Raw genomic sequence first — 10,000 nt, forward strand, 5'->3', positions numbered from 1 at the left:
CGCGCCATGCGCGCGTGCTGCGTACGTGCGTGCGTGCATGCGTTTGTGCAGCGAGAGAATGGGAGAGAATACAGGTAGAGTTGTTCAGACAGAGAGAGCAAGCACAGTCCAGAGGGGTCTGTCAAGAATGTCCTTAAAGGGATAGTTCACCCCCAAAATGACTTTTTTTTCTATCAGTCACCCCATGGAGACTTGAATTCATGGAATTTGTTTTGTTTTTGTTGCATTCCTAAGCCAATAACCAGGAGGCTGCAATTCAAAAATGGCCCCTGTCAAAGTCTTAACCTAACTCCCCCCCGCCCCCCGCCCGCCAACCTCCCCATCCCAAACTGTTCATTTTTTTCCTCTCTTGTACATATTTTTTTACTTTTCATACCAGTAACCTGTAAGCTGATTGTATTCTGTATAGTAGTGTGTATATCTGTCTGTCTCTTAAATGTCATCATGATTTGTGTGCGTGGGGATCTCATTTTAAACAAGCTTATAGTGCTTTATGAGCCTTCCAGTTTAGTAGACCTTGTATTGTGAATTTGTACTTCCATGTACTGTTTTACTAAAATAAAGTACATCAATCAATCAATAATTGATTGACCAGCGGACCGGTAAGCAGCGGTTCCGGTAGGAGACACAAGGCAGACTCTTTGTGTGTCCTACCGGAACCGCTGCCTGTCATCAAATTATTGGCTTAGGAATGTGACAAAAAAATAATAATAATATCCATGAATTCAAGTCTCCATGGGGTGACTAATCAATAGGAAAAAAAAGTCATTTTGGGGTGAACTATCCCTTTAATGACCTAGCAAATCTTTTATGCATTCGGTCCCGACTCCCAACTTTAATTTGGGCTAATCATCTGGAAAGCAGTGGTTTTGTAGAGTTGAATGAGGAATGGCGCATGACCATAGAGTTATAATACCAGTATAAACCGGTATAATCAATCACATATAGGCCTACTGTCATGCATTATTATTTTTTGATCTGAACCAAACCCCCCCCCCCCCCCCAAAAAAAAGCTATTAAAATACGCAATTTAGCGCAAGGCCCATATAGGCGCGTGTTTTTGGCTGTGGCGGATCCGGGATGGAGTTATGACATTTTTCTACTGTACCACTCATCCTAGGATATCATAGCATCATAGAAAAGGTAAGAAAACCGTGGGGCAAAATTCCCCTTTTGCACTTTTACTGCCAGACTTAGTTCTGGTTGCGTGCACCCACTGCCAGCGATCTTTCGATTTTCTTACCTTTTCAAGTATAGTCACAGAATATCTATCTCTATATGATCGATCCCCTGATAGTTGCTAATCACGGAGGGTTTCACTGTGCTTCCGCGAGAAAGAAAAATAATTCACAGCGACCTCCCGTTCGCTTGTTATACGCCGTTGAAAATAGCATGTCTCATGTCTCTGCAACACCTGAAAATGACTGCTCTACAAGCTCAAATGTCACTCTTTTAATACATAAACCGACACAAACAAAGCAGATTCTGCTAGTATAACAGTATGAAACCCAACACAGCATCTCTTTTTTTGAATGTCACAACTTCCTCTTGATTTTTCAATTAAGTATTATACGGATCCGCAGATCCAGTCCGGGGCTTCTTTCAAATTTTTATTGTAAAATCAACATGAACTTGACTTTTGTGTACATTTTTATTTTAAAACAAGTCAATAAAATGATCTGTCAGGTTTAGTGCTTCATTTTTATGTCATGTTGGAGTTGCCGCTAATGGGGGGATTTGTGATGAATAGCTACATTTCAGCACACTACAGTACTGTATGTCGATTTCAGTTCAGGGTCATCACCAGAGGACCAGGCAGATGACCCATGTTAACCTGGTATATACAGAAACAAATCCACTGCTCAAGAGGGCATCACAGAGCCAGTGCAGGGAGGCAAATATTGGCATGTTGCCTCATGCGCTTCTATTTCCTGTTTGATGGCACACACTTATATCAAAAAGTGGCCCTGAACACCCTGTATCTAAGCCTCTGTGAAGCACAGGCTGAGGGCGGAACAAGGTTGCTGTATCTGGGTTAGACGTCCTTTCAGTTGCGAATCTCTTCAGTCTAGCATGACTGACCAGTTGACTGAAAAGATGAAAAGTTAAGTCGTTGAGTCCAAATGATTATGCACATGGTGGAGGGATCATCTAATCATCTGGTACGATACTGGAGCAAACTGTCATTTGACTGTGTTCCTGCAATCATCTTTCAGAGTTTAGGACCCCTCTTGCAGCGATCGCTCATTTACAGTACCATGTCTCAAACAGCCGCTAAACACGTCACAGTCCCTCCAGTCCGTTCAGACTGGCTATAAGTACAACGTTAATTTGCACTAGCCCATGTTTCGCTTACCTTGACGGTAAACAAAAACAAACTTGGGGATTATGTTGCATAAAAGGAGTAGAGTGCTCCATGTTGTGGCGTTCTGTAACAAACTGAAATGCAATGTCTCTCCTCTTGTTTTGATCAGAATTGCAAATAAACGTCTGTGTAAAATGCAACGGTCACGTGATGTGTGCGGACAGCATAGTGTGTGCCCTGCTGCCAATGGACGTGATCCATTGGCTCACATCAATTTTCCCCCCTCCACAGTGGTGGATCTTAAAGTGGGGTCCGGAGACCCCCAGGGGTCCTTCAGGGTTTTCCAGCAGGGTTAATATAGCAGTTTATAATAATATAACAGTTTAACCCTATATACATTGGCTAATTGAAAATAGCCGATCAACAAGCTCACAACGCGGCACGTAGCTTGTAGATCTGTTATTTTCAGAAAATCTTGAAAGAATGTGAACATTTTTGGATATGTTTGAAACATTTTCACAACACAGATCTTGTATGGGGGTCCCTCGCACAAAACATTTTCAGATGGAGGTCTGCGGCCAAATACACATTAATTTAGGGGTCCTTGACATGAAAAAGTTTGGGAACCACTGCACTTTACAGTAACCAATCTCTCTATAGCCCATCTCCTCTGCCTGCTTTTCATTTTCTTCTCTTCCCCTCCCAACAGTAGTTCATCTACTGTCCTCTTCATCAGTAATTCTCCTTACTTCTCCGCTCTTCGATCTGCTCTCTTTCCTGCACTCCTGGTCTCACATCCTCCCCTCTGAATAGAACTGCTGAGGTTTATTGCGTTCATGCGAAGGTGGACACGTGTGGACTGAGCAGAGAATGTGAATGCCACGTGCACTGTTGCACTGTTGCACTGTTGCTGTTGATGCTTTGTGCCACATGCACTGTAAAAATCCTCAGTTAATTTAACTCTGAGCTTAAAGCTAGGGTAAGTGATTTTCTTTGGTTAAAATAAGTGTTAAATAGCTCTATATTCTGATTGTACTCATTGCTATAGAGTGTTTGTTCAGTAAAAGGAGTCTCCTTGTCTCTCTCCTTGTTTCATTTCCAATTTTATCCAATCAGGATAGAGAACTCAATCAGGATATAGATTAAACAAGCGAAATTGGAAGTGATGACACTAAGAAATGAGCAGACAAAATTGGAACTGGAACACTATAAAAATGAAGCTTAAAAATTGGTGCTTTCTCCTGATTGGCTGACATGCACTGACATGTCTTCATCACGGTGCTCCACTCACCTGTTCCGTTCCCCGCCACCCTCTGGGGGAAGTTGTGGGGCTACAGGTGGGAAGAAATAATAATGGGTCACAGACTCGCTACATTCACATCAGGACAAGAGAGTTCTCGCCCTATTGTAAACACAATAAGAAACGTGTGGTGGCTAGCGCCTTGCATGCCGTAAACTATATTAGACCCCCTGTGGTCAGAGTGAGGGTTGGGGTGGGGGGGGTGGGGTTCTCATTGATATGCACGTGGCGTTTCACAGACCTGTGAGCTCTCTTGGCATCCACCTCCTAATGAAAAGGAGCCAATTAGAGTGCATCAGAGAGGGAGTGGGGACTCCTGAGGCAGACCGGGTGAGAGGAGAGATCTTTTGTAGAAGTAGTCCACAGAGGGAGATAACACTCTAGCAGCGGTGAGGCTTTTTGAAGCCTCACCGCTGCTACTCGCTCCGTGACCGTCTCCCTCTGAGTCATCTCTCACTCTCCCCTTTTCTCTCCTTTACCGTCTCCCCTAGCATCTGTCTGTCTTTCTCTCTCTGTCTACTTCCCTCAATGAACTCTCCCCCATACGGCTCTCTCTCTCTCTGTCTCTCTGTGTGTCTCTCTCTCTCTGTCTGTCTGTCTGTCTGTCTGTCTGTCTGTCTGTCTGTCTGTCTGTCTGTCTGTCTGTCCTGTCTGTCTCTCTCTCTCTCTCTCTCTCTCTCTCTCTCTCTCTCTCTCTCTCTCTCTCTCTCTCTCTCTCTCTCTCTCTTCTCATCGTTCGGTGTTCTGCTCTGTGTCATTCTATTCCATCTCCTCTCAACCGCACACCCTTTGTTCATCGCTTTTTCTACATAAAAGGAGAAGTTCACCCAAAAAATGACTTATTTTCTAACAATTACACACCCCATGAAGCGTTGAATTCATGGAGAATGTTTTGTTTTTGTCACATTCCTAAGCCAATAATTTGATGACCGGCTGTGCTTCCGGTAGGAGACAAAAGAGACTCTTTGAGTCTTTCTTTCCCCTTTCCCACTTGCACTGAAAGCCGTACATTCACTGGCAGTGTTCCATAATGCATAACGTGGGAACAGGAGGTGGTGTCGATTTCCATAAAAAATTGTTCCATAAAGCTCCCCGGTCTCGACCTAGTATCATTTATGTATCTCTTCACCCGCAGTTGAGGTTTGTAATGAGAGAATCCGATTTCAGTAATGTAAAAGTTTTGTTCTATGAAGACAACAGCTTCATTATAACATAACTTCAGATTTGCTGACATTTTCTTTTTACACGCATAAATCATCAGCAATATAAGTGTCACATTCTCTAAATGACTTCACTTCATTTCATTGTAGAGACAAGACCTCATTACAGTATATAGTTGATAATAGGCAATATGTGTATGTCATATTTTTTCATGATTCTCCCTCACACGTAACATTGTGAAGCATGCAGTTAGGTGAACTCAATCATTTAGGCAACGCTATCTTTAAATGGACATAAAAGTTATAATCTTCAACAATAAGAACAAAACGACTTCACAAGAGATTAGCTAAAATATATGTTTTACATCAAAAGATTATCAACTACAATGCAACTTTAACAAGTTGAAGCTGTTAAAGCTGTTTATTTATGGCTGAGAAAACTCATAAATGTTGATCTGTCCTTTTAAAGTTGATCCAATCTCTCAGGTTTTCAGTTTAGAAATGTGTCATGTGCTGTAAATGAAGCTAGACTTAACATTGCCTGCCAAAAACGTTAAGCTAACCTTTTAAAACGTTTTTAAGAAAATAATTAAAACATTTTCTTTTTTAAATTCTAAATATATATTATTTAGAATAAATAAAGAAGAACCAGGAGATAACGCGATCCAAAGATTTGCTGCTCCATTCACTTCAATGTTAAAAAATAAACTGAGAAAAAATTGAACATTTTCCTGTGTTTTACTATGTATTTTTGACTGAAATTCAAATTTTCAAACATCATACAACAAATGTCAACGAGGTCGCGATGACCTCTTGACATTTTTCAAACCACACCTGAAAACCTTCAGTGATTAGCAACCATCAGGGGATCAATCGTACTGGAGATAAATATTCTGTGACTACTTGAAAAGGTATAGTTAAAAATGCTGGCAGAGGCTGCAAACTGTTTTAGAAAACCCCTGGCAGTTGCCTAAACTCACTTCAGATCTTATTAAATCCTCCTCAATGTGAGGGAGTAAATTAAGGCAGGGAATGCCATGTTCCCTTGTGGGAAGTGGCATGAAATTAAGACATACTGTAGCCGTAACAAATTATAGCTCATCAGATTGCTCACGTCAAATGCCACAGTGTCACATTGCTTTTTCACACCAGCACATATTAATTATATTGTTAGTGAATTATGATCATCAAAGTAAATCATTCTTTCTAGGGGCTCACAGCATAGAGAACACTTAACCATTCATTTCATATTCATTTAATCAGATCCTCAGTAACTAAGGCAGTAACTTTGTGAGTGCAATGACACACCAGAGCTTTACACAAACACCCGCAACAAAGTTCACTTCAGTCTCTTCACCCCAACCGCACCCTCTCCGTTCCTCTCTCCCCCTCTAGTCATGTCACTCTTAAACACCCATCATAGTCTATTATTAAGTATCGGAAAGAACTGGTGGAGAAACTTTTCTATTAATACCTAAGCAGCTGTCTGCCCACATCTATAATTGATACAAGCGGCACTTGTTTTTGCTTTGTGAAACTCTGCTGTGCTGTCCTTCTCCCGTCAGCCCCGCAAGCACATTTATATGTGTGTGTGTGTGTGTGCGTGTGCGTGTGCGTGTGCGTGTGCGTGTGCGTGCGTGCGTGCGTGCGTGCGTGCGTGTGTGTGTGTGTGTGTGTGTCTTTAGGGCGCCGATGTTATGGACGTTATTTTATCCATTGCTGAATCCTTTGCTCTTGTCCAGCTGGGTCGAGGCCAGTGCCTCGCCTCATTAAATGTTATAACCCCTTATTGTGCGGTAAGTGTGTGTGTGTGTGTGTGTGTGTGTGTGTGTGTGTGTGTGTGTGTGTGTGTGTGTGTGTGTGTGTGAGTGTGCGCGCGCGCGTGCTTGTGTGTGCGCATGTGCGTGTATGTGTGCGTGTGCGTGTGCGTGTGCGTGTGTGTGTGTGTGTGTGTGTGTGTGTGTGTGTGTGTGTTAGAGCTTGTCATTGGTAATGGCCCCCTGGGGAAAGATCTGCCTCTTCATTTGCTCGCCGTCTACCCTATCATGTCCCGTATTCCCTCCTTCTTTGTCCCTCCCTCACTTCTTCCTTTCTTTCTCTCCAGCCTTTATCTCCTGACAGCCCTCCTCTCATTTCCCGTATCTCCCCTCCCCTTTCCATTCTCCCCCCCCCCCCCCCCTTTTCTTCGTCGGCTCATCTTCTTCTCCGCTGCTATCCTTCCTTCTACCCTGGCTGTCTCCTCCTGTTTTCCCGTCCTCCTGGCTCCCTTCCAGTTTCTCACTATTTTTGTTCTCCCCTCTCAGAATGTTATTTAGCCTGTCTAGACGTTTTAATCCTCTCCTGTGCATTGTATACAGAGCTCATTGCCGACATGCTGGAATCTGCAAATGACAGGCAGTTAGGGGTACATAACAGAGGGTACACAGTAAAATCCTTAATTTATCTGACTTATATTAACACTCAGAGTTATATATTAACACTCTATTGTCACGTTTTACGACATGGCACCTAAGGGGCCATGCCGTTTGTTTGTATAACAGTGCTTCTCAAACACGTCCATGTCAAGGACCCCCCGATTGATATGTATTTGGCCGTGAACCCACATCTGAAAGGATTTTGCGCCAGGGACCTGGGACTTGTTTTTTAAAAGAATTTTGAAATGAGCAGATCTACAAGCTCACAACATCGCATTGTGACACGCTGTGAACTTGTAGATCGGCTCTGTTTCCCGCACATCACCTTCACTTACTCAATAAATAAAAACGTTTTAATCACTTTGCAATGGTCAAGGACTTTCTTTAGGCATCTGACGTCATGGATCAAATGCATGAAGAAAGGTCCGTGACCGAAACATTGCAAAGTAATTAAAATGTTCTTTATTGAGCAAGTGAAGACGATGTGCGAGTATTTCTTATTCTTTGAATAGACAAAGTATAAAACTTAAAGTAGTTAAAGTGATTTTGATGCTATATTTTTTTTTTGCTGGGGACCAGCTGGAAACACTTGTCTAGAAGAGCATTGTTGTGTCCTTGTGTCTGTCCAAACCACAGCTCCGAGATCCACAGGGATGCCATGTCGGAACTAAACACTGTGTGGTTCCACTTGAAAATCAGTTATTTTTGGTGAATGTCAAAGTAGGAACTAGAAAAGTGTGCTCCTAGCGCAGGTCTCCACCAGGCTGGGTTGCCTACCAAGGAAGGGCCCAGACATTTTGGAAGTCAGTCATAGCCAATTGGAATGGAATATGAACATGAACAGGGTGCTCCTCAGAGCAAAGGTCTCCGTCAGGCCGGGTTGCCTACCCAGGGCCCGCAAACTTTGGTCATAGCCACATTGAATGGGATCTGAAAAATCGAATGTTTTGGCAAAATCTGTAGGAGTAATATAAAAAAAATGTTTAATGAAAATCGGCCTCCTGGTGGTTCTATAACAGGCCAATGTGAAAAATGTGGGGCAGAGGTTCTGCTCTGGCCTCCAAGGAGTGTACGTGCACAGTTTCACGCCTATCCAACAGTGCCGGAGATCAGCTGTCCACAGACAGATGGACGGACACAAACACACACACACGCACACGCACACGCACACACTCACACACACACACACACACACACACACACACGGACACATGGACGGACGGATAGTGGTGAAAACATAGTCCCGGCCTGGCAGAGACAAAACTCTGACTGATATCTGGATCACATGACTCCAGAGATAATGTGCACTGCTTTGCATGAGGTTGTAGGAGGACAACATTTGTAGGAGTAGTAGCAAAACGTGTGTGGTGCACAATCTAGTCTGGCACAAATGGCCCGGAACCGGTGTGTGTGTGTGTGTGTGTGTGTGTGTGTGTGTGTGTGTGTGTGTGTGTGTGTGTGTGTGTGTGGGTGTGGGTGCGCGTGAGTGCGTGCATGTGTGTGTGCGTATATAGGCGGCTGCATTTGCTTGTGCATGTGTGAGAAAACATGCATCTGTGCGTCTCTGCACATTAGCGTCTGTCCTTTGATTGTGACCAGTGCTACCAAGCTGGTTGACAATTCCCGGAAAGCCATGGGGGCACTGGCTTAGATGTGTTCCTCAATTTGCTGGCAGAGGTACCGGCAGGGGCTGGGAAAAAAGGTAGTCTAGGGAACAAAACAGAGATCAGTAACGGCAAAACTTGGCTTAGAAACTTGGCTTTAGAACAATGCTTGAGAGCTTGCAAACAAGACAATTAGGCAAAGAGCTGGAGTGAGGCCGAGACTTAAATACTGTGGGCATGATTGCAGGTGAGTCACACTGGCAGGCACCAGATCCAGACACACCCACACCCCTCCCACTCCTAGGTCAGACTGTGACAATATTAGGCCCATTTTGCTCAAAATGTTGTAGTAATGCAAACGAATGAAATTATAAATGATAAAGAATTATAAATGGATTACATTGCTTCACACAACATTCTGCCAGCTGTTCCAGCTGTGAGATACTGTCAGTGAATGTAAGGCCCCTCTCCTCCAGTGGCGTTTCCAGTCATCTCTATCCTCCATACATCTGGCTAGCTTTCCAATACTTTCCACCACTGCAGCTTTCTTTGGAACTTCGGGACGCCCTCGTGATCAATGCCCACGTGTTGGCTCCCACAGCACAAGTTTGTTGGCTGAGTGCTCCCGGTGTCTGGCAGCAGGAACAGCTGTCCCAGATGGCAGAATGTTGTGTGAAGTATTGTAATACATTTGTTTTGCTTCATAATACATAACTTCCTTCTGTTTGCAGTGTTGAAACATTTTGAGCAAAATGGGCATAGGCCTAATATCTACCACAGACGCACAGTACAGTACTGAAAGTCAGTAAAGCCTTGTATAGGTTGCCACTGAAAATGGCCTTGTTCCAATAAACCTGCAGGAGAAAGAATGCAAGTGCAAATTGTACTTTTTACAAATTGTTCTGACACTTGAATGGAGTGTCCGACACAGCTGGACCGATTTGCATGAAACGTTTTGGCCTATAATAGTTGATATCTTGGATCAACCTTAGATGCAACTCCACAACACAAGATTTTCAGCGAGGTTTCTTCAAAACACACCTTTTCTACTACTCCTACAGATTTTGTCCAAAATCTACACCGATTGGCTACGATTGGCTTTCAAAGTTTGTGGGTGAGACCCGTTTAGCCTGAACACATCACGACTGACAAAGCCCTGGGTATAGACAAGCAGGCCTGGCAGAGATCTGCACTCAGAGGAGTGCACTTTTCTATCT

The 10,000-nt window shown here is 43.5% G+C and overlaps 1 protein-coding gene across 1 annotated transcript in view; it reads left to right on the forward strand.

Annotated features, from left to right (window-relative positions):
* mtnr1ba (melatonin receptor type 1Ba) overlaps positions 1-10,000 on the forward strand; it is a gene marked incomplete at its 5' end in the record, with an annotated part of 69,471 nt that overhangs the window by 1,867 nt on the left and 57,604 nt on the right. The window lies entirely within an intron of this gene.

This window comes from Gymnoscopelus microlampas (genome assembly GCF_963454915.1).
Source record: "Gymnoscopelus microlampas genome assembly, chromosome: 8".
In the NCBI taxonomy this organism is placed as follows: Eukaryota; Metazoa; Chordata; class Actinopteri; order Myctophiformes; family Myctophidae; genus Gymnoscopelus; species Gymnoscopelus microlampas.